Source organism: Oncorhynchus kisutch, linkage group LG12 (genome assembly GCF_002021735.2).
Source record: "Oncorhynchus kisutch isolate 150728-3 linkage group LG12, Okis_V2, whole genome shotgun sequence".
In the NCBI taxonomy this organism is placed as follows: Eukaryota; Metazoa; Chordata; class Actinopteri; order Salmoniformes; family Salmonidae; genus Oncorhynchus; species Oncorhynchus kisutch.
In genome coordinates this window covers 16079042-16105089 of record NC_034185.2, presented here as the reverse complement: position 1 = coordinate 16105089, position 26048 = coordinate 16079042, and positions in this window count along the sequence as shown.

Genomic DNA, 26048 nt, shown 5'->3' with positions numbered 1-26048 from the left:
GAAGTCAGGTAGGAGACCTGCGCCTACTCCCCGTGCTTACCGTGGAGAGAGAGGAACCGGGCAGGCACCGTGTTATGCTGTGAGGCGCACAGTGTCCCCGGTGCGTGTGCATAGCCCAGTGCGGTACATTCCAGCTGCTCGTATCGGCCGGGCTAGAGTGGGCATCGAGCCAGGTGCCATGAAGCCGGCTCTACGCATCTGGGCTCAAGTGCGTCTCCTCGGGCCGGCGTACATGGCACCAGCCTTAAGCATGGTGTCCCCGGTTTGCCAGCACAGCCCAGTGCGGGCTATTCCACCTCGCTGCACTAGCCTGGCTACGGGGAGCATTCAACCAGGTAAGGTTGGGCAGGCTCGGTGCTCCAGATCTCCAGTGTGCCTTCTCGGTCCGGTCTATCCGGTGCCGTCTCCACGCACCAGCCCCCCGGTGGCAGCCCCCTGTCGGGCTTCCTGTGCGTTGCCAGAGCCCAGTTCTCCCTGTTCCTCCTCCCCGCACTCGCCCTGAGGTGCGTGTCCTCGGCCCAGTACCACCAGTGCCGGCACCACGCACCAGGCCTACAGTGCGCCTCGTCTGTCCTGAGCTGCCGGAGTCTCCCGTCTGTCCTGAGCTGCCGGAGTCTCCCGTCTGTCCTGAGCTGCCGGAGTCTCCCGTATGTCCTGAGCTGCCGGAGTCTCCCGTCTGTCCTGAGCTGCCGGAGTCTCCCGTCTGTCCTGAGCTGCTAGAGTCTCCCGTCTGTCCTGAGCTGCTAGAGTCTCCCGTCTGTCCTGAGCTGCTAGAGTCTCCCGTCTGTCCTAAGCTGCTAGAGCCGCCAGTCTGTCCTGAGCCGTCAGAGCCACCAGTCTGTCCTGAGCCGTCAGAGCCGCCAGTCTGTCCTGAGCCGCCAGAGCCGCCAGTCTGTCCTGAGCCGTCAGAGCCATCAGTCTGTCCAGAGCAGTCAGCCAGCAAGGAGCTGCCAGAGCCGTCAGTCAGCCAGGATCCACCAGAGTCGCCAGCCAGGAGCTGCCAGAGCCGTCTAGCCAGCCAGGAGCTGCCAGAGCCGTCAGCCAGCCAGGAGCTGCCAGAGCCGTCAGCCAGCCAGGAGCTACCCTTCAGTCCTGTGCTACCCCTCATTCCTGAGCTACCCTTCAGTCCTGAGCTACCCTTCAGTCCTGAGCTACCCTTCAGTCCTGAGCTACCCTTCAGTCCTGAGCTGCCCTTCAGTCCTGAGCTGCCCCTCAGTTCGGAGCTGCCGCTCAGTCCAGTGGGGCCCTTTAGTAGGGTTGCCAGTCCTAGGTTGGCGGCGAGGGTCACCGTTCCTAGGAGGCCACAAAGCGGACTAAGACTATGGTGGAGTGGGGTCCACGTCCAGCACCTGAGCCGCCAGTCTGTGAAAGAGGCCCACCCGGACCCTCCCCTTTAGATTAGGTTTTTGTGGCCGGAGTCCGCACCTTTGTGGGGGGGTACTGTCACGCCCTGACCTTAGTATTCTTTCTTTTCTTAATTATTTTGGTTAGGTCAGGGTGTGACATGGGTGATATGTGTGTTTTTGTCTTATTCTAGGGTGTTTGTACTGTCTAGGGTTTTTTGTAGATTTATGGGGTTGTTTTCATCTAGGTGTTTATGTTGGTCTATGGTTGCCTAGATTGGTTCTCAATTAGAGGCAGGTGTTTATCGTTGTCTCTGATTGGGAACCATATTTAGGCAGTCATCTTCTTTGGGTATTTCGTGGGTTATTGTCTATGTTATGTTGCATGTTAGCACATTGTTTATATAGCGGTCACGTTCGTCTTATTCGTTTTTGTTGTTTTTGTTTAAGTGTTCTTCGTGTTCTTCATTAACAAAGAATGTATTCTAACCATGCGCTTTGGTCTACTCCATATGACGATCGTGACAACAAGAGAAAAAACCCACTACCCTCCCCTGTGCCCCAAAAAACACAATCAACCCTCCCCTACTTTGGACCACCTCCTCAGTAAATTTTGATCTGTCCCTAAGATGAAGTGTACAGACTGCATAAATAGTGGTGCACTATAAAGGGAAGGGGGTGTCATTTGGGACGATACCTCAGTGTACATGTCTGAAGCTCAAATGGGGTCTGTTAGACAGGCAGGGGCCATCAGTAGCATGGCCCCTGAGAGACACGGACCCTTGGGACCCGTGGAGGGGGAAGAGAGAGAACGGGCCCAGGAGAATGGAGCATAGGCAGCCACCTGATGTGTGTGTGTGTCAGAGTAAGTGTGTGTGTCGGTGAGGGTGTGTATGTGTGTGTCTGTGAGGGTGTGTGTGTGTGTGTCAGAATATGTGCGTGAGTGTGTTTGTGTGTCTGTGAGGGTGTGTTTGAGTGTGTCAGATTATGTATGTGTGTGTGTGTGTCAGAGTATGTGCTTGAGTGTGTGTGTGTGTGTCTGTGAGGGTGTGTGTGAGTTTCAGAGTATGTGTATATGTGTGTGTTTGTGTGTACATACAGTATATATTTACATTTTAGTCATTTGTGTGTGTGTTTATGTGCATGTGTGTGTGGGTGTGTGCGTGCTTTCAAACTTGCGCCAATTACAGTAGTGTGACAGAAGCAGAACAGTACTGACAGACCCCTGCCCTGAGGCAAACACCCATCAACCCACCACACACCGTCAGCATTGTGTGTGTGTGTGTGTGTGTCTATGCATGCATGTGTGTGTAGACCCTGAGACAACATAGTGGGAGGCGGGGGTGGGGGGGTTGGCACGCCATCCAGGGGGGAGGAGAAGAAAGGGGAGCAAAACTTGGACTGACACCAGAATCTCCGTCAGGAGAAATGCTGAGGGATAAGCTGATATCTTATGTATTCTATGCATAGGATGACTTTAGGCTGCCCAGTGGGGTTAGTCACAGTGAATTACAGGCTTTTCTACTGAGCTGAAGCATCAGGCGGTTAGTTACTGAGGGTTGTTGCTCTTGAGACTGATACCTTACTAGATAGTGAGAGGAGTAAGAGTGAATCCATACGCAGTGTATTCTGCTTTCACTATCACAGTACTAAGGCTGAAGGCTGGTAGCTGAGCACAGGGATCCTGTTCTTTTCCTAGTGGTCAGACAGCTGTCCACAGGTGCACTATTCACCCAGGTGTTCCATCATCCCTTCTTTTTTATTTATTTTATTCTCTCCCTTATTTTTTGACCAGGTAAGTTGAATCTGCATTCTAAATGGCACCCTATTCCCTATGTTATGCACTACTTTTGACCAGGGCCAGGGTTATATTCAGAAGTAGTACACTATGTATAGAATAGGGTGCCGTTTGGGATGAAACCCAAGGCTTTCAGCATATAGGAGTAAAAACATAAATAATGATTAATTTATGCAAGCTGTACAGTACAGTACATACAGTATAAATGCATAGGGGGAAATATGTGATTAGCAGGTTCCATGATTAATTCATCTGTTGGGGCTGTGGTTAGACAGTAGACCGACAGGACTAAAATACATGTTGGCTCATTATACGGATGCGGTTCAGAGCATCCAATCAATTGAATGAAAATGTAGATATGTATTTTTTACTGTAATAACTTCCTCACTTCATTGGTCAGCCATCTCAGGCCTTTACTGCATTATACTGTAATACACTACTGTGTTCATCCTAAATGGCGCCCTATTCCCTATTTAGTGCACCACTTTTGACTAGGGCCCATAGGACTCTGATTAAAAGTAGTGCACTATATAGGGAATAGGGTGCCATTTGAGACGTAGCAGTAGAGTAGCTAGTAATCGTCTCTTACGCTGTCATTCTGTCTTTTGCATCACAGCACACCTGTTATTAGACACATAGATGGAATGGAAAGCTCTTTTAGTGAAGTGGTGGAGCGTTGAGCAATCAGATGAGCGCTAATGCCTTTTCCCTACAGTCTATCTAATGGAACCTCCCGGACCCCAACATTAATATTTAAACGCTGACAAGTCTCACTCCTACTTAGTTCTGTCTGTAAGCACATGAGACAGGCCCTCGCTTCTGATCACAGCCTTTCAACACTGACACACCACGACTTACTGCTCCCCCCTCCGAGGCACTACCATAAACAGCCGCCAGGCACGAGGAGGAGGAGGTATGGCGAACAACAACAATGCAGCACACCCTCACTCATACAGGAGTTATAGGAATCACGGCATGGAGTTCAAACCATTGCCGCGGTAATTCTCTCTGACACGGTTGACGTCCCTGGCCTGAATGTCTGTTGTCACCGTCAGGGAGGAGAGGGTGGGAGGGAGGGGTATTGGGTTAATGTCAATGGACCCTGGGCTCACCTGAAGGCTAAGATGGGGGACGGGGAAGACACCAGTTGGGCCTCTGGCTGGCTCCCTCTGTGTATATCTCAATACTATGTAGCCCAGAGGGGAGCAGGGGATAAACAGTGACAGTGTCACGCAACCAGTCTGGCCTGGGTCAAAGATGTGGCACGTAGCTCAGCCAGGCAGGCAGGCAGGCAGGCAGGCAGGCAGGCAGGCTCAGAGGACATGTAGGGCAGGCAGCGTGCCAGTGAATAATGTAGGTTATCTGTCACATGATGTCACTATGAAGAGTGTGTTCATACTCCTACTGATATGACAGGTGTGAACAGAACAGCATGTGGATGGGGTAGGACAGCAGTAGTAGTGGTGGTGGTGGTGGTGGGTAGTTGTCATGGATGGCTTGGCTTCAATTCTGCCTGGTTACTGTCTGTTACGGGGTAGGATTTGATTTACAGTAGGCTCAGCCAATCCACAGCAGGGCAAACAGGTAGTACAGAGTAAACTGTAAACATATTTTTCATAATGTCTGTATTTACAGACAGAAACACCAGGGTGATATTTAGCCTTTCTTCTGATAACGGATTTAAAAATATGGCATTGAAGATAATAAAAGGTAAATCACACTCAGAGAGCAGTCTTGTCCAGAAATCATCTGCAGCCAGGACGTGAATAGAGAGAAGGGACGTCTGCATACTAAGAGCTGTGACTTTTCATAGCAGGTTAGGAGAGCATTTTCACAAACCATAACCCTTTTCCTAAACTTAACCTAATTATCCTAACCTGCTACATTAATTCTCATTACCTCAGTAGCTGTGCATGGGTAAAATCACTGGGGAATCCAAGCCAGAAGAAAATGTCATATTACAACCTATGTGTTGTGGTAACGGCCTTGTTTGCTCTATAACCTGTCAGTTCATATGCCACTGTGATATATATAGACCAGATATATTCAACAACAGAACTGGAGAGCAACCTCTGTCCGGTGGAGTCCACAAAGCATATCGCATGTAGCAAACAGTCACACGACCTACAGCACGGTCAAGCAAGTTAATGTTTCCGAGATTTTCGGGCTACTGAACAACTATTGATTCAGAACCAGGGAGAGTTACCGCAAGTCGCAAAGAAAACAGGAACTGCCTCCACTATTCCAGCACCATTTACACTTCACCATTTCAACATCATCAAATCACCTATGATTTGCTCGTGGTTTTCCCTTGAATTCAAATCTACGGGCGGCAACAATGTCATCCTCTTTTTGACCCAACAGGATGAGATAGATGGGCTAGACAAACACGGACAGAGGTGCGCAGTTGCTTTCTCCGGAGAGACGTGTTCAGCTTCTTGCGAATTGAAGGAAAATAATGAAACACAGAGAGATGAAAGATACATAATTTTATATACGGTGTATTCGGAAAGTATTCAGACCCCTTGACTGTTTCCACATTTTGTTATGTTGCAGCCTTATTGTAAAATGGATCAAATTAATATTTATTTTTTTCCTCATCAATCAAGCAAAAACAGGTTTTTAGAAATGTTTGCAAATGTATAAAAATACATTTAAAAAAGACCTTATTATCATAAGTATTCAGAACCTTTGCTATGAGACCAGGAGCATCCGTTTTCCAATGATCATCCATTTTGTTTTTTACATTTTTAATTGAACCTTTATTTAACTAGGCAAGTCAGCTAAGAACAAATTATTATTTACAACGATGGCCTACCAGAAGGCAAGCGGCCTCCTGCAGGGACAGCGGGCTGAGATTAAAAATGAAATAAAAATAGAGAAGAGAGACACCACAACACTACATAAAGAGAGACCTAAGACAACAACATAGTATGGCAGCAACACATGAAAACTCAGCATGGTAGTAACACAACATGACAACAACATGGTAGCAACACAACATGACAACAACATGGTAGCAACACAACATGACAACAACATGGTAGCAACACAACATGACAACAACATGGTAGTGACATAACATGGCAGCAGCATATGGTAGCAGCACAAGACATGGTACAAACATGATTGGGCACAGACAACAGCACAAAGGGCAAGAAGGTAGAGACAACAATGCATCAAGTGAATTGAGATGTTTCTACAACTTCATTGGAGTCCACCTGTGATTAATTAAACTGATTGGACATGATTTGGAATAGCACACACCTGTCTAAATAAGGGACCACAGGAGACAGTGCATGTCAGAGCAAAAACCAAGCCATGAGGTCGAAGGTATTGTCCATCGAGCTCAGAGACAGGATTGTGTCGATGCACATATCTGGGAAATGGTACCAAAAAATGTCTGCAGCATTGAAGGTCCCCAAGAACACAGTGGCATCCATCATTCTTGGAACCATCATTCTTCTTCCACATCCAACCTAACAGAAATGATCTGCAGTGAAGAATGGGAAAATTCCCAAATACCGGTGTACCAATGAAGACTTGAGGCTGTAATCACTGCCAAAGGTGCTTCAAGTACTGAGTAAAGGGTCTGAATACTTAAGTAAATGTGAATTTATAAAAAACAGTTTTTGCTTTGCCATTATGGGGTATTGTGTGTAGATTGATGAGATAAAAAATATATTTTATCCATTTTAGAATAAGGCAGTAACAGATTTTTTGGGGAAAAAGTCAAAGGGTCTGAATACTTTCCGAAGGCACTATATATTTTTCTTGGTAATTTTTGGGGGAAGCCTGGCTTCCCTTGACATCCATGAATACAGGCCACCACCTCACCACCTGCACAAGTTCTCCTAACCTGCTATGAAAAGTCGTAGCTAGAAGTGTCATGTTTTTAGGAGCTGATATTTCTCTCTGAGATTTCTCTCTTTGGTCTGCACTCCATCTCTAAGTCTGCCTCCAAAATGGCACCCTATTCCCTATTTAATGTACTACTTAGGATATAGCGTGCCATTTGGGATGCAGCCTGCTATAGGACTGGAGGAGGCTGTGAGGCAATTAAAAATAAAAGCTAGTCTGATTGGAACATCAACTGGATTGAAATTACTTTGTGTCTGAGTACTATCCATGCATCTCCCACAGCTGCTGCAGACAGCCAGTCTGTAGTCAACCACCAATCAGCTACAATCAGGGGCTCTTGTAGTCTGGGTGAGGAGGTTATAGAGATAGAGATACAGTGTGGAGAACAAGTATTTGATACACTGCTGATTTTGCAGGTTTTCCTACTTACAAAGCATGTAGAGGTCTGTAATTTTTTATCATAGGTACACTTCAACTGTGAGAGACGGAATCTAAAACAAAAATCCAGAAAATCACATAGATTTTTAAGTAATTAATTTGCATTTTATTGCATGACATAAGTATTTGATACATCAGAAAAGCAGAACTTAATATTTGGTACAGAAACCTTTGTTTGCAATTACAGAGATCATACGTTTCCTGTAGTTCTTGACCAGGTTTGCACACACTGCAGCAGGGATTTTGGCCCACTCCTTCATACAGATCCTTCAGGTTTCGGGCTGTCGCTGGACAATTTGGACATTCAGCTCCCTCCAAAGATTTTCTATTGGGTTCAGGTCTGGAAACTGGCTAGGACACTCCAGGACCTTGAGATGCTCCTTAGTTGCCCTGGCTGTGTGTTTCGGTCCGTTGTCATGCTGGAAGATGCAGCCACGACCCATCTTCAATGCTCTTACTGAGGGAAGGAGGTTGTTGGCCAAGATCTCGCAATACATGGCCCCATCCATCCTGCCCTCAATACGGTGCAGTCGTCCTGTCCCCTTTGCAGAAAAGCATCCCCAAAGAATGATGTTTCCACCTTCATGCTTCACAGTTGGGATGGTGTTCTTGGGGTTGTACTCATCCTTCTTCTTCCTCCAAACACGGCGAGTGGAGTTTAGACCGAAAAGCTCTATTTTTGTCTCATCAGACCACATGACGGTGAAATAAAAAAATTACCTTCTCCCATTCCTCCTCTGGATCATCCAGATGGTCATTGGCAAACTTCAGACGGGCATGGACATGCGCTGGCTTGAGCAGGGGGACCTTGCTGAGTGGACTTTAGTAGGAAGGGTTGGATTGGATTTAGGAAATGAGATTTGACTGAACATTGAAACAGCAGTTTAATGAAAGCATAGGGGAACTATGATACAGTGTGAGTGGTGGTCCATACTTTCACCTCCACACTGTATAAGGTGTCAGGGAGAGAAAAATACACTTGTAAAACATTTCTGAACAAATTACAAATGTTTTGTAAATTACACCGTGTTAAATATGACCGTTTTTTGCATAATCCCTCACACAAAAGCCTAATTTCCATATTCCCCCTTCTACAATGTCATTAGGGTGTTGACTGCTGCTGGCATATTAAAATAAGTAATGCGGTGCCACCGATTACCGCCATATATTTGATGCATGCTCCAGCTCGGCGACTCTCCCGGGTCTTGATTGCAATTGATGAAGAGACACACACACACTTTAATAATCTCCCTCTGTGGGAGGTCCACTGATGATGAACAGCTCTGAGCTCAAAATGTACTCTCCACCACAGGAGGCTGTTGAGGGGAGGATGGCTCAGAGTAATGGCTGGAACGGAGAAAATGGAATGGTGTCAAACACATGGAAGCCATGTGTTTGATGTGTTCAATACAATTCCATTTATTCTGTTCCAGCCATTACTATGAGGGTGGCAGGTAGTCTAGTGGTTAGAGCATTGCACTAGTAACCATTAGCCAAGATGGCATAGCAGTCAGACGTCTTTCTCCTGTCGTGTCCCTTGTGTATATCTTTTTACATATTTTTCTTCACGTATCTTTTAAAAATATTTTCCTAAACCTCAACTTCTAAATACTCTCCTGCAACCCGCCTCACCCAATGTGGCCTGGATCTGCTTTTTTATAAAGTATTTCTATTTACTTCGGATCTGGAATCCCTCAACTGAAGTTAGCCAGCTAACTACCTACCAGCTAACAGTTAGCAAACCATTGATAGCGGTCATCAGCTAACCTTTAGCTCGGAAAGCTCTCGCCAGTTCAAACAACGTGACTCAAACCAGAGCATAACGGACCTATTTCTCTCCATATCCCCGGATTCCTACTGCAAACTCTGAACATTTTCATCTGGATCTTCGCAACTAGCTAACCGCAATCCTGGGTGACCACTCCTGGCGTTTCCACCCCAGAGCAAGCACGAAGAGGCAAAAACAGACTTACCACCATCTCGACGTCCCCCAAAGGCTAACTTGCTATCCCCGATCTACTAACTGCAAGCTTGCCTGCCCTGGTCTGCTAACTGCTAGCCCCTGCTAACTGCTTGCTTGCTAACCCTGTCTGCTAACTGCTAGCTTGACAGCACCAGTCTGCTAACTGCTAGCTTGTTTAGCCCCGGCCTACTAACTGTTAGCATGTTAGCATCGGCCTACTAACTGTCTGAATCGCCATGTATTCCCAGTCAGCCCAACCACTCACTGGATACATATGTTCACTTGGCTACGCATGCATCTCTCTAATATCAATATGCCTCGTCCATTACTGTCCTGGTTAATGATTACTGTCTTATTTCACTGTAGAGCCTCTAGCCCTGCTCAATATGCCTTAACCAACCATGTTGTCCCACCTCCTACATATGCGATGAAATCACCTGGTTTAAATGTCTCTAGAGACCATATCTCTCGCATCATTACTCAATGCCTAGGTTTACCTCCAATGTACTCACATCCTACCGTACCTTTGTCTGTACACTATGCCTTGAATCTATGCTATCGTGCCCAGAAACCTTCTCCTTTAACTCTCTGTTCCGAACGTGCTAGACGGCCAGTTCGTATAGCATTTAGACGTACCCTTATCCTACTTCTCCTCTGTCCCTCTGGTGATGTAGAGGTTAATCCAGGTCCTGCAGTGCCTAGCTCCACTCCCACTCCCCAGGTGCTCTCATTTGTTGACTTCTGTAACCGTAAAAGCCTTGGTTTTATGCATGTTAACATTAGAAGCCTACTCCCTAAGTTTGTTTTACTCACTACTTTAGCACACTCTGCCAACCTGGATGTCTTAGCCGTGTCTGAATCCTGGTTTAGGAAAACCACCAAAAACCCTGAAATCTCAATCACTAACTATAACATTTTCCGCCAAGATAGAGCTGCCAAAGGGGGCGGTGTTGCAATCTACTGCAAAGATAGCCTGCAGAGTTCTGTATTACTATCCAAGTCTGCACCCAACAATTTGAGCTTCTACTTCTAAAAATGTACCTTTCCAGAAACAAGTCTCTCACTGTTGCCGCTTGCTATAGACCTCCCTCTGCCCACAGCTGTGCCCTTAGTACCATATGTGAATTGATTGCCCCCCATCTATCTTCAGAGCTCATGCTACACGGTGACCTAAACTGGGACATGCTTTACACCCCAGCCATCCTACAATCCAAGCTTGATACCCTCAATCTCACACAAATGATCAATGAACCTACCAGGTACAACTCCAAATCCGTAAACAAGGGCACCCTCTTAGATGTCATCCTAACTAACTCACCCTCCAAATACACCTCTGCTGTTTAAAATCAAAATCTCAGCGATCACTGCCTCATTGCTTGCATTCGCAATGGGTCTGCGACCAAACGACCACCCCTCATCACTGTCAAACGCTCCCTAAAACACTTCTGCGAGCAGGCCTTTCTAATTGACCTGGCCGGGGTATTCTGGAATGACATTGACCTCATCCCGTCAGTAGATGATGCTTAAATAAGCATCCCCCATTCAAAAAATGTATGCAACTTTTCAGGGAAGTTAGAAACAAATCTACACGGGCAGTTAGGAAAGCTAAGGCTAGCTTTTTAAAACAGAAATTTGCATCCTGTAGTACTAACTCAAAAAAGCACCTCCTTCCAGCTGCCCACTGCTCTGAGGCTAGGAGACACTGTCACCACCGCTACCCCTACCCCGGTCAATTGCCCGGTACCCTCCACAGCAATCCGCCAAATCCCCCACCACTTCCCCTTCACCCGAATCCAGATAGTTGATGTTCTGAAAGAGCTGCAAAATCTGGAACCCTACAAATCAGCCTGGCTAAACAATTTGGACCCTCTCTTTCTAAAATTATCTGCTGAAATTGTTGCAACCCCTATTACTAGCCTGTTCAACCTCTCTTTTGTATCGTCTGAGATTCCCAGAGATTGGAAAGCTGCCGTGGTCATCCCCCTCTTCAAAGGGGGTGACACTCTAGACCCAAACTGCTACAGACCTATATCTATCCTACCCTGTCTTTCTAAGGTCTTCGAAACCAAGTTAACAAACAGATTACCGACCATTTCAAATCCCACCGTACCTTCTCCGCTATGCAATCTGGTTTCAGAGCTGGTCATGGGTGCACCTCAGCCACGCCCAAGGTTCTAAACGACATCATAACCGCCATCGATAAGAGACATTACTGTTTAGCCGTATTCATCGACCTGGCCAAGGCTTTCGACTCTGTCAATCACCACATTCTTATTGGCAGACTCGACAGCCTTGGTTTCTCAAATGATTGCCTCGCCTGGTTTACCAACTACTTCTCAGACAGAGTTCAGTGTGTCAAATCGGAGGGCCTGTTGTCCAGACCTCTGGCAGTCTCTATGGGGGTGCCACAGGGTTCCATCCTTGGGCCGACTCTCTTCTCTGTATACATCAATGATGTTGCTCTTGCTGCTGGTGATTCTCTGAGACACCTCTACGCAGACGACACCATTCTGTATACTTCTGGCCCCGCTTTGGACACTGATAACTAACCTCCAGACGAGCTTCAATGCCATACAACTCTCCTTCCGTGGCCTCCAACTGCTCTTAAATGCAAGTAAAACTAAATGCATGCTATTCAACCGATCACTGCCCGCACCTGCTCGCCCGTCCAGCATCACTACTCTGGACGGCTCTGACTTAGAATACGTGGACAACTACAAATACCTAGGTGTCTGGTTAGACTGTAAACTCTCCTTCCAGACTCACATTAAGCATCTCCAATCCAAAATTAAATCTATAACTGGCTTCCTATTTCGCAAAAAAAGCATCCTTCACTCATGCTGCCAAACATACCCTCGTAAAACTGACCATCCTACCGATCCTCGACTTCAGTGATGGCATCTATAAAATAGCCTCCAACACAGTGCCATCCGTTTTGTCACCAAAGCCCCATACACTACCCACCATTGCGACCTGTATGCTCTCGTTGGTTGGCCCTCGCTTCTTACTTGTCGCTAAACCCACTGGCTACAGGTCATCTACAAGTCTATGCTAGGTAAAGCCCCACCTTATCTCAGCTCACTGGTCACCATAGCAGCACCCACTCGTAGCACGCGCTCCAGCAGGTATATCTCACTGGTCACCCCCAAAGCCCATTCCTCCTTTGGTCGTCTTTCATTCCAGTTCTCTGCTGCCAATGACTGGAACGAACTGCAAAAATCGCTGAAGCTGGAGACTCATAACTCCCTCACTAGCTTTAAGCACCAGCTGTCAGAGTAGCTCACAGATCACTGCACCTGTACATAGCCCATCTGTAAACAGCCAATCTATCTACCTACCTCATCCCCATACTGTATTTATTTATTTATCTTGCTCCTTTGCACCCCAGTACCTCTACTTGCACATTCATCTTCTGCACATCTACCATTCCAGTGTGTAATTGCTATATTGCCACCATGGCCTATTTATTGCATTAACTCCCTTATCTTACCTCATTTGCACTCACTGTATATAGACGTTTTGTTTTGTTTTGTTCTGCTGTATTATTGACTGCGTTTTGTTTATTCCATGTGTTGTGTTGTTGTATGTGTCGAATTGCTATGCTTTATCTTGGCCAGGTCGCAGTTGCAGATGAGAACTTGCCTACCTGGTTAAATGAAGGTGAAATCAAATTAAAAAGGTTGCAAGATTGAATCTCTGTGCTGACAAGGTAAAAATCTGTAGTTCTGTTCCTGAACAAGGCAGTTAACCCACTGTTCCTAGGCTGTCATTGAAAATAAGAATTTGTTTGTAACTGCCATGCCTAGTTTAATAAATCAAAAATAAAATGAGCCGTCCTGCCCAATTAAGGTGCCAACGGTCATCCGTTGCTCTCCACACGTTGAAATACCTTTCTTTTCCCCTATCCATATTGACAGTGCCTAGTGAAAGACGACACACCCCTTGCACAGTCTTTACATTTACAGATTTACACTGGACGGATCACAGTTTTGACTTAAATCTACTTGAAAAATCTCTGGCAAGACGTGAAAATGGCTGTCTAGCAATGATCAACAACCAATTTGACAGAGCTTGAAGAATTTTGAAAAGAATAATATGCAAATGTCATAGAATCCAGGTGTGGAAAGCTCTTAGAGACTGTACCCAGAAAGACACATCTGTAATCGCTGCCAAATGTGCTTCTACAAAGTACTGACTCAGGGCTGTGAATATTTATGTAAATAAGATATTTCTGTATTTCAATTTAAGAACACTCAACACCTCCTGGAAAGCAGTGGTGGAAAATGTGCCCAATTGTCATACTTGAGTAAAAGTAAAGATACCTTAATTGAAAATGACTAAAGTAAAAGTAAAAGTCACCCAGTAAAATCCTACTTGAGTAAATGTCTGAAATAATTAGATTTTAAATTTACTTAAGTATCAAAAGTAAATGTAATTGCCCAAATATACTTAAGTATTAAAAGTAAAAGTAAAAGTATAAATAATTTCAATTAATTATATTAAACAAAGCAGACTTTTTCTTGTTTTTTTTTATTTACAGGGTCACACTCCAACACTCAGACATCATTTACAAATGAAGCATGTGTTTAGTGAGTCCGCTAGATCAGAGGCAGTAGGGACTATCAGGGATGTTCTCTGTTTAATGAGTCCTCCAGATCAGAGGCAGTAGGGATGACCAGGGATGTTCTCTGTTTAGTGAGTCCTCCAGATCCGAGGCAGTAGGGATGACCAGGGATGTTCTCTGTTTAGTGAGTCCTCCAGATCAGAGGCAGTAGGGATGACCAGGGATGTTATCTGTTTAGTGAGTCCACCAGATCAGAGGCAGTAGGGATGACCAGGGATGTTCTCTGTTTAGTGAGTCTGCCAGATCAGAGGCAGTAGGGATGACCAGGGATGTTCTCTGTTTAGTGAATCTGCCAGATCAGAGGCAGTAGGGATGACCAGGGATGTTCTCTGTTTAGTGAGTCCTCCAGATCAGAGGCAGTAGGGATGACCAGGGATGTTCTCTTTTTAGTGAGTCCACCAGATCAGAGGCAGTAGGGATGACCAGGGATGTTCTCTGTTTAGTGAGTCCACCAGATCAGAGGCAGTAGGGATGACCAGGGATGTTCTCTGTTTAGTGAGTCCACCAGATCAGAGGCAGTAGGGATGACCAGGGATGTTCTCTGTTTAGTGAGTCCACCAGATCAGAGGCAGTAGGGATGACCAGGGATGTTCTCTGTTTAGTGAGTCCACCAGATCAGAGGCAGTAGGGACTATCAGGGATGTTCTCTGTTTAGTGAGTCCACCAGATCAGAGGCAGTAGGGATGACCAGGGATGTTCTCTGGATAAGTGCGTGAATTAGACCATTTTCCTGTCCTGCTAAGCATTCAAAATGTAAGGAGTACTTTTGGGTTTCAGGGAGAATGTATGAAGTAAAAAGTACATTATTTTATTTAGAAACGTAGTGAAGTAAAAGTAAAAGTTGTCAAAAAATACAAATAGTAAAGTAAAGTACAGATACCTCAAAAATGGACTTAAATACTTTAAAGGATTTATACTTAAATAATTTACACAACTGCTGGAAAGCCATTTTAGTGTGTCTTTGGCATTAAAATGTGGGTAGTTGTGCCGCTCTGTCCCAGGGTTAGGTTTTCAGAATACTGAGGCAGGTTTTCCTCTACATTGTAGAGTTGTGGTAGAATATTATGAATGGCTGCCAAAGGTGCCTCCACCAGGTATTAACTCTAGGCTGTGAAGACATACACTATCAATGTATCCTCATTTTCTATTTTGTAGTCATTTGGAAAATGTTCTATCATTTTTCTGTCACTTTGAAAATGTGGAGGAGGGTTGTGTAGATCGATAGTAAAAACATCTAATGCAATCGCTTTTTAGATTTTTTTTAAGGCAGTAAAATGTAAAGACTGCACAAGGGGTGTGTAGACTTTCACTAGCAACTGTAATTTAACACTGAGACTACCTGAAATTATTACTCATTGAAAACAAAGTTGCGGGCTAGAGAGAGAAGGGCAAAATGTGTGTTGAAACCTAGTCACATTAATCTTAAGCCTGTTTATTTCTTCTGTGATTTAACCTCTTAAACGTAAAGTCCTCATATTTGTGGGCCCTATTAGATGTGTTTTATTCAAAGCAGTCTGGTATGAGACTGGTAGCCCCTATCTGCAAAAGCAGGGTGTCTGCGGAAAGCTGAGAATTTCTGCTTATTCCTTTTTTACCTTAAGGGTTTCCCAAACTCGGCCCCCACCTATCTGGTACCCCCCCACCTATCTGGTACCCTCCCACCTATCTGGTACCCTCCGACCTATCTGGTACCCCCCCACCTATCTGGTACCCTCCCACCTATCTGGTACCCTCCCACCTATCTGGTACCCTCCCACCTATCTAGTACCCCCCCACCTATCTGGTACCCTCCCACCTATCTGGTACCCCCCCACCTATCTGGTACCCTCCCACCTATCTGGTACCCCCCCACCTATCTGGTACCCTCCCACCTATCTGGTACCCTAGCCTGACTTGTGGGTGTCTTTGGCACTTTACCCAGAGTCCTCCTGACTTTAGAGTCTGGAAAGGCTATTTTGCTGTTGTCGGCACACGGCACACGGTGGATAATGAAGGGGATGTGCTTTTTTACTAACATTTGAGAGATCAAAGCTCAAGTTAACTTCTGCGCAAATACTGCAATAACAACGGACTCCTGCCCAGACCAGTGTGTCACAGCCAGGCTAACACAGGCCATACTAACACAGGCCATGCTAACACAGGCCATACTAACACAGGCCATGCTAACACAGGCCATACTAACACAGGCCATGCTAACACAGGCCAGGCTAACACAGGCCATGCTAACACAGGCCAGGCTAACACAGGCCATGCTAACACAGGCCAGGCTAACACAGGCCATGCTAACACAGGCCAGGCTAACACAGGCCATACTAACACAGGCCATGCTAACACAGGCCATACTAACACAGGCCAGGCTAACACAGGCCATACTAACACAGGCCATACTAACACAGGCCAGGCTAACACAGGCCATGCTAACACAGGCCATGCTAACACAGGCCATGCTAACACAGGCCATACTAACACAGGCCAGGCTAACACAGGCCATACTAACACAGGCCATACTAACACAGGCCAGGCTAACACAGGCCATGCTAACACAGGCCATGCTAACACAGGCCATGCTAACACAGGCCATACTAACACAGGCCATGCTAACACAGGCCATGCTAACACAGGCCATGCTAACACAGGCCATGCTAACACAGGCCATACTAACACAGGCCATACTAACACAGGCCATGCTAACACAGGCCATACTAACACAGGCCATACTAACACAGGCCATGCTAACACAGGCCATGCTAACACAGGCCATGCTAACACAGGCCATGCTAACACAGGCCATACTAACACAGGCCATACTAACACAGGCCATGCTAACACAGGCCATGCTAACACAGGCCAGGCTAACACAGGCCATACTAACACAGGCCAGGCTAACACAGGCCATACTAACACAGGCCATACTAACACAGGCCATACTAACACAGGCCATGCTAACACAGGCCATACTAACACAGGCCAGGCTAACACAGGCCATGCTAACACAGGCCATACTAACACAGGCCATACTAACACAGGCCATGCTAACACAGGCCATACTAACACAGGCCATGCTAACACAGGCCAGGCTAACACAGGCCATGCTAACACAGGCCATACTAACACAGGCCAGGCTAACACAGGCCAGGCTAACACAGGCCATGCTTCAGGATAGAATAGGCCAGCTGTACCTTTGATTCTCCCAAAAGCCACAAGAGGGACTTTCCTCTTTTTCTCTCCTTTGTGCTCAAATTATTTGTGTATTTATGAAGACTATAGGTTGCAGTCAGTCACCCACTGCCCTACAGCCGAGACCATTCACACGATTAGAGCAGCATGCAAGAGAGAGAGAGAGAAAGAGCGGGGGGGGGGGGGGGGGGGGGGGGGGGGGTAATTGCAGCGCATAAAAAGCCTGGCCCCCAGGGTAACTGAGTGTGTCTGAAAAACTTTATCCACACTGACTCAGAGAGGAGCACGCACTCACACACTGGGAGTAAACTGCAATCCTGTTGACTACACACAATTTGAAAAGACGTACTGCTAATAGAGCAGGGCCTGGAGAGATAAATCTAGTTAGTAAATGAGTGGTCTGCATTACAATTACAATTACAATATTATAGGTCGTCAGTATTAGAGACGGTCATTAGCATTAGAGATGGTCAGTTGTATTAGAGATGGTCAGTAGTATTAGAGATGGTCAGTATTAGATATGGTCAGTATTAGAGGTGGTCAGTAGTATTAGAGATGGTCACTAGCATTAGAGATGGTCAGTAGTATTAGAGATGGTCAGTAGTATTAGAGATGGTCAGTATTAGAGATGTATTAGAGATGGTCAGTAGTTTTAGAGGTGGTCAGTAGTATTAGAGATGGTCAGTAGTATTAGAGATGGTCAGTAGTTTTAGAGATGGTCAGTAGTTTTAGAGGTGGTCAGTAGTATTAGAGATGGTCAGTAGTATTAGAGGTGGTCAGTAGTATTAGAGATGGTCAGTAGTTTTAGAGATGGTCAGTAGTTTTAGAGGTGGTCAGTAGTATTAGAGATGGTCAGTAGTATTAGAGATGGTCAGTAGTATTAGAGATGATCAGTAGTATTAGAGATGGTCAGTATTAGAGATGGTCAGTAGTATTAGAGATGGTCAGTAGTATTAGAGATGGTCAGTATTAGATATGGTCAGTAGTATTAGAGATGGTCAGTAGTATTAGAGATGGTCAGTAGTATTAGAGGTGGTCAGTATTAGAGGTGGTCAGTAGTATTAGAGATGGTCAGTAGTATTAGAGATGGTCAGTAGTATTAGAGGTGGTCAGTAGTATTAGAGATGGTCAGTAGTATTAGAGATGGTCAGTAGTTTTAGAGATGGTCAGTAGTTTTAGAGGTGGTCAGTAGTATTAGAGATGGTCAGTAGTTTTAGAGGTGGTCAGTAGTATTAGAGATGGTCAGTAGTATTAGAGATGGTCAGTAGTTTTAGAGATGGTCAGTAGTTTTAGAGGTGGTCAGTAGTATTAGAGATGGTCAGTAGTATTAGAGATGGTCAGTAGTATTAGAGATGATCAGTAGTATTAGAGATGGTCAGAAGTATTAGAGATGGTCAGTAGTATTAGAGATGGTCAGAAGTATTAGAGATGGTCATAGGGCTCTTGTCAAAAATAGTGCACTATATAGGCAATAGTGAGCCACTTGGGATGCTGCCCCAGGGACACTGCGATAAGGAGACAGCTCTTTAATGGAACCTGTAATGCTTGCATGATTCCTCTTAATAGGTTGCTCCTAACCTATGGATGGCCTGTTTAACTGGTTGGGATCGGACCTACAGTTGCTAAGTGGCAGAAGGTAGTCGATGACTCATGGAGGTTGTAGTCCTTTTAAAATTCAGTATGGATAAAATGGTCCAGTTCTTTCAGTATGGGTGCATCCCAAATGGCACCATATTCCCTACATAGTGCACTACTTTTGACCAGAGCCCAATGGGCACCTATAGGGTGTCATTTGGGATGCAGACTATGAAGAAGTGTATGCCAGTCGTATGTGAAACGATACGGGTCTTGAATGACTCTCATTAGGGAGATATAATGTATAATTATGTCTTAAAGTTCACAGACGGGCAGTGCTAACCATACTTCAATGACTATCTTTGGTTCATGAATGACCATTAGAGAGACCCCCAGCTGGGACCATGGCCTTGACATAGACTTATTATCTACAAAAGCGGAGTCACAAATCTACAGAATATTGCAGATGAATGTAGGTTACGAAAGCATTACCTTGTCATTGACCAAATACAAGTAAATGTCACAAGTTGTGGGTAAATCTATCAATCTCTCCTGCTTCTGTAACCCACTATATATACAGTTAGTTATGCAGTAGTTAGATTGAGGGAAGTATAGATTGAAAGTGCAGCATAGATTGAGATAATATTAGTGATAAAGAGATTAGTAAACGTAATGGTAAGAGATGAGATTGAGATAATCAACAACACAACAGTACCAGGCCTGACAACTACAGTACACTCTTTGAAAAAATGGTATCTACTACCTGAAATAATTATTGTACTGTCCCCATAGGAGAACCCTTTGAAGAACAATTTTTACTTTCTGGTAGAACCCTTTTGGTTCCATGTAAAACCCTTTCCACAGCGAGTTCTACCTGGAACCAAAAAGGATTATGCGGACAGCCGAAGAACCCTTTCGGGGGAAAAAATTCAAAGAGTGTACTTTCTAATGGTACAGAGAGTACAGTATACGAGAGATGAGTCTCTCCTTGAAGACCTCTGATCCTCTGGGTTGTAATTAGAGCAGTAGTGTTGAAAAATATATCCAACACAAGGCTGAAGAGTAAACACAACAAAACCAAACACACTGATTACTGTTATTTCCTCTAAACTACACTACGACATAGATGAGGTCACTGATAATCTCTCTCTCTTTCTGCTCTGCCTTTTTCTCCCTCTCTCTTCCTCACTCATTCCTTTCTCTCTACTCTCTCACCTCCTTTTGCTCCCTCCTCTCTCTTTCTCTCTCCTCTCTCCCTCCCTCTCTCTCCCTCCTCTCTCTTTCTCTCTCCTCTCTCACTTGCTTTCTCTCTCCTCCTCTCTCCCTCCTCTCACCTCTCTCACTTGCTCTCTCTCTCCTCCTCTCTCCTCCCTTTCTCATTTGTCTCCTCTCTACCCCCTTTCTCTCCTCCTCTCTCCTCCCTCTCTGATTTGTCTCCTCTCTACCCTCTCTCTCTACCCTCTCTCTCTCTCTCTCTCTCTCTCTGTTCTCACATTGTTTGGGAATGGAAGTGCACCTACTGCTGCCTCTGTGGTTTGGCTCTGTGGTCTGACTAGCCCAGACAGGCTGGGGCAGCTGGAGGTGCCAACTCCTCTGCTTGCCCGTCGTCCAGGCCTTGTCCGGGGTAATGGAGGGAGGCAGCAGCAGGGTGTGTCTGAGAGGAGTGCCCTGCCTGACTGGTCCTGGTGCCAGTCTGGGTGGAGACAGAGCAGACACAGCACCTGTGTCCCAAATGGCACCCTGTTACCTATATAGTGTACCACTTTTGACCCCCGGGCCCACAGTGCTATGTTCAGAAGTAGTACACTATATAGGAAATAGGGTGCCATTTAAGATGGGACCAGCCACAGACAGAGCTGGAGCCTGGCTCAGTGACGAGCTGTACAGATGGGGCTCAGGCTAGAGCTGCATGGGGAGCTGGGTCTGTGGGCCAGGCTGGGGGCTGGGGTTGTGTTACCAGGCTGGTACTGGGGAAAGGGCTGTGGGGCAGTTTATAGTCCTGGGGCTGGGGCTGGGGCTGGGGCTGGGGCTGGGGCTGGGGCTGGGGCTGGGGTTGGGACTGGGGCTGGGGCTAGACATGGTTTAGAGGGGAAAGGTTGGGGTTGGCTGGGGCTAAGGCTGGGTATAGATTAGGCTAGGGCTTGAGCTAGTGCTGAGGTTGGGGCTAAGATTGGCTGGGGCTAAGACTGGCAGGGACTGAGGCTATTGGGTTGGGACTATTGCTGGGGCTGATGTTTGATCTGTGACTGAAATACAGAGTTCTTGAGGCTGGGACTAGCTAGGTTACAGGGGCGGGGGGGGGGCTTGCTGAGAGGGAGCAGATAAGCCTCAGCAACAGCCTCCCCTCCCTGGCCCCCAAAGGAGCTCCGGAGTAAGAGGGGAAGCCCTGGGCAGCGAGAGAGGGGCTCCTGGGGCCCCTGGTGCCTGGCAACACAGGAGCCAGATTAGAGGGAGGCTGGGTATGCGTCACCAATGGCACCCTATTACCTATATAGTGCCATAGGGCTTTGGTCAAAAGTAGTGCACTATGTAGGGAATAGGGTGCCATGTGGGACTCAGGCAGGGACTGTGATTGCAGAAGCCAACACCAGGGGAGGGGAACCACTGGGACACGCAGCAGCAACAGAGTTCTAAAAGGAAAGAAGTCGGTGTGTTTGATAACGACAACTTGAAAAAGACTTTCGCTAATATGTCGAGTGAGAGAGGTGAGATAACCAAACAGAGAGGGAAATATACTGTAATTCTATTGCAATAGTATTTAATGGTGGTATGCCTTAGAAGTTAATACATTTGATTTCAATGTTAGACAATGAGATGTTCTTCATGCACTTCAAGGTCCTCTATAAATTCAAATGCTGACACATCACACATTTCCTTTCTAACAGTATTCTATTTAACTTTGCTTATACAAGCCATTAGTCACATACCTTCAGCTCATTGCTCCAACCCAAATCTTTCATCCATCCACTGCTCCCCTACTCTCGGGTCCTGCCTTCTCTAGAGGTGCCCCAGCCTGGTGCCCGATTAATTTGTGACTCACTGCAACCCATGGGGCCTTGAAGGGAGGGATGCCGCTGAGCCCCACGGCAGGGGTGCCTGCCCGCTTTCACCCCGGGCACTGGCTTCTGTCAGGCTGTGATAAAGCCTGCCGACACACCAGCAGGAATTTCCTGTGGTGATGCACAAACACTTTATACAAACCCAGCCTCCTCATCTCCTCCCCCACCTCCTGCCCAGGGCTCCTGCCATGCATATCAATGGATAGGGAGGGAGAGAGAGAGAGAGGGTGAGATGGAGGGAGAAAAAGAGAAATGGTAGGGAGTGAGGACATGGAAACAGGAAACAGAAAACAGCAACAGACAATGTAAAGGACAAAGAGTTAAAAAATGATAGAGGGGCTAGCAAGAGAGCGAGAGCGAGAGCGAGAGCGAGAGAGAGTGAGAGAGAGAGAGAGAGAGAGAGAGAGAGAGAGAGAGAGAGAGAGAGAGAGAGAGAGAGAGCGATATGCTCTTGGAATCCAATACCACACTGTAGAGGAGTATATTACTCAGAGTTAGGCCGATACCCGCTAATGATCAAAATCTAGAAAAGAGCCGTCAAATTCTACAACCTCCTAAAAGGAAGCGATTCCCAAACCTTCTATAACAAAGCCATCACCTACAGAGATATTAACCTAGAGAAAAGTCCCCTAAGCAAGCTGGTCCTGGGGCTCTGTTCACAAACACAACCAGACCCCACAGAGCCCCAGGAAAGCAACAGCAACACAATTAGACCCAACCAAATCATGAGAAAACAAAAAGATAATTACTTGGAACATTGGAAAGAATTAACAAAAAACAGAGCAAACTGGAATGCTATTTGGCCCTAAACAGAGAGTACACATTGACAGAATATCTGACCACTGTGACTGACCGAAAATGAAGGAAAGCTTTGTATGTACAGACTCAGTGAGCATAGCCTTGTTATTGAGAGAGGCCGACATAGCCTGTCTTCTCTTGAGAGTCAGGTCTGACTATGTGCACAATGCCCACAAAATGAGGTAGAAACTGAGCTGCACTTCCTAACCTCCTGCCAAATGTATGACCATTTAGAGACACATTACACTTAGATTGCACAGACCCACAAAGAATTCCAGAACAATCTAATTTTGATAAACTCCCATATCTACTAGGTGAAATACCACAGTGTGCCATCACAGCAGCAAGATTTGTGACCTCTTGCCACAAGAAAATGGCAGCCAGTGAAGAACAAACACCATTGTAAATACTTATGTTTATTAACTTTCCCATTATGTACTTTAACTATTGCACATCATTATAACACTGTACATAACCATAATATGACATTAAAAATGTTTATATTCCTTTGAAACTTTTGAGTGTAAAGTTTACTGATAATTTTGAATTATTAATTTAACTTTGGTTTATTATCTATTTCACTTGCTTTGGTAAAGTAATTATATGTTTCCCATGCCAATAAAGCCCTTTGAATTGAATTGAGAGAGAGAGAGATTGGAGATTAAAAGAGCGAACCAGAGGGAGAAGCAGACAAACAGTCTGAATCAATCCACTGTGACCAATTGTGGCTAGACTGACCTGCGGTCTTCTGACTGAACACTGTGGCCTGCTGGGGGAGTAAACAGTCAAATAAACCACAGCCCTGAGCCCACTCCCCACTGAGTGAAACCAATGAGTTTACAGAGAGACTGCAAAGTCACTTGTTGGAGTTTCTCATCTCTCTCTCTCTCTCTCTCTCTCTCTCTCTCTCTCTTTCTTTCTCTCTCTCCCTTCTCTCTCAGTTTCAATTCAATTTCAATTTAAGGGCTTTATAGGCATGGGAAACATATGTTAACATTGCCAAAGCAAGTGAACTAGACAATAAACAAAAAGGAAATAAACAAAACAAATTAACAGTAAACATTACACTCACAAAAGTTCCAAAATAATAAAGACATTACAAATGTCATATTATGTGCAAATAGTTAAAGTACAAAAGGGAAAATACATAAAGAATAAGTATGTGTTGTATTTACAAATATGTTTCTTAAATATGGCCATACATTTGGCAGGAGGTTAGGAAGTCTTCCCTTGAGAGACAGGCCTTTCTCAAAAGCAAGGCTATGCTCACTGAGTCTACACATAGTCAAAGATTTCCTTAATTTTGGGTCATTCACAGTGGTCAGGTATTCTGCCACTCTCTACTCTGTTTAGGGCCAAATAGCATTCTAGTTTACTCATTTGATTTGTTAATTAATTCCAATGTGTCAAGTAATTATCATTTTGCTTTCTCATGATTTGGTTGGGTCTAATTGTGCTGCTGTCCTGGGGCTCTGTGGGGTCTGTTTGTGTTTGTGAACAGAGCTCCAGGACCAGCTTGCTTAGGGGACTCTTCTTCAGGTTCATCTCTCTGTAGGTGATGGCTTTGTTATGGAAGGTTTGAGAATTGCTTCCTTTTAGGTGGTTGTAGAATTTAAATTCTCTTTTCTGGATTTTGATAATTAGTGGGTATTGGCCTAATTCTGCCCTGCATGCATTATTTTGTGTTTTATGTTGTACACAGAGGATACTTATGCACAATTCTGCATGCAGAGTCTCAATTTGTTTTTTGTCCCATTTTGTGAATTCTTGGTTGGTGAGTGGACCCCAGACCTCACAGCCATAAAGGGAAATGGGTTCTATAACTGATTCAAGTATTTTTAGCCAGATCCTAATTGGTATGTTGAATTTTATGTTCCTTTTGATGGCATAGAAGACCCTTCTTGTCTTGTCTTTCAGATCGTTCTGTCACATCCTGACCCTAGTTCCTTTTTATGTCTCTATTTTAGTTTGGTCAGGGCGTGAGTTGGGGTGGGCGTTCTATGTTTTGTTCTGTGTTAGGTGTTTGGCCTGGTATGGTTCCCAATCAGAGGCAGCTGTCAATCCTTGTCTCTGATTGAGAACCATACTTAGGCAGCCTGTTTTCCCACTATGGGTTTGTGGGTAGTTGCTTTCTGTTTTGTGTATTGCACCTTGCAGAACTGTTCGTTTGTCGTTTTTTTTGTTCAAGTATTCGCATTGAATAAAATGTATTATGAATACTTACCACGCTGCACCTTGGTCTTCTCCTTCTCCCGACAACAGACGTTACACGTTCACAGCTTTGTGGAAGTTACCTGTGGTGCTGATGTTTAGGCCGAGGTATGTATAGTTTTTTGTGTGCTCTAGGCCAATGGTGTGTAAATGGAATTTCTATTTGTAGTCCTGGCAGATGGACCTTTTTTGGAACACCATTATTTTTGTCTTACTGAAATTTACTGTCAAGTCCCAGGTTTGACAGAATCTGTGCAGAATCTGGGTGCTGTTGTAGGCCCTCCTTGGTTGGTGACAGAACAACCAGATCATCAGCAAATAGTAGAGATTTGACTTCAGATTCTAGTAGTGTGAGGAAGGGTGCTGCAGACTGTTCTAGTGCCCTCGCCAATTCGTTGATATACGTACACGTTTATGAGGGTGGGGCTTAAGTTTCATCCCTGTCTCACCCCACGGCCCTGTGGAAAGAAATGTGTTTCCCACCCCCCCATTTTAACTGCACACTTGTTGTTTGTGTACATGGATTTTATAATGTCGTATGTTCTTCCCCTAACACCACTTTCCATCCATTTGTATAGCAGACCCTCATGCCAAATTGAGTAGAAAGTAGATTTTTTGAATTCAACAAAGCATGAGAAGAATTTGCCTTTGTTTTTATTTTTTTAGGGTGTGCAGGGTGAATACGTGATCTGTCGTACAGTAATTTGGTAAAAATCCAATTTGGCATTTGCTCAGTGCATTGTTTTCACCTAGGAAATGTATGAGTCTGCTGTTAATGAAAACGCAGAGGATTTTCCAAAGGTTGCTGTTGATGCATATCCCACGGTAGTTATTGGGGTCAAATGTGTCTCCACTTTTGTGGATTGGGGTGATCAGTCCTTGGTTCCAAATATTGGGGAAGATGCCAGAGCCAAGGATGATGTTAAAGAGTTTAAGTATAGTCAATTGGAATTTGTTGTCTTTATATTTTATAATTTCATTGAGGATAACATCAACACACCAGGCATTTTTGGGTTGGAGGATTTGTATTTTGTCCTGTAGTTCATTCAATGTAATTGGAGAATCCAGTGGGTTCTGGAGTCTTTAATAGTTGATTCTAAGATTTGTATTTGATCATGTATATGTTTTTGCGGTTTATTCTTTGATGTAAGGACAAAAATATTGGAGAAGTGGTTTACCCGTTCATCTCCATTTTAGATTG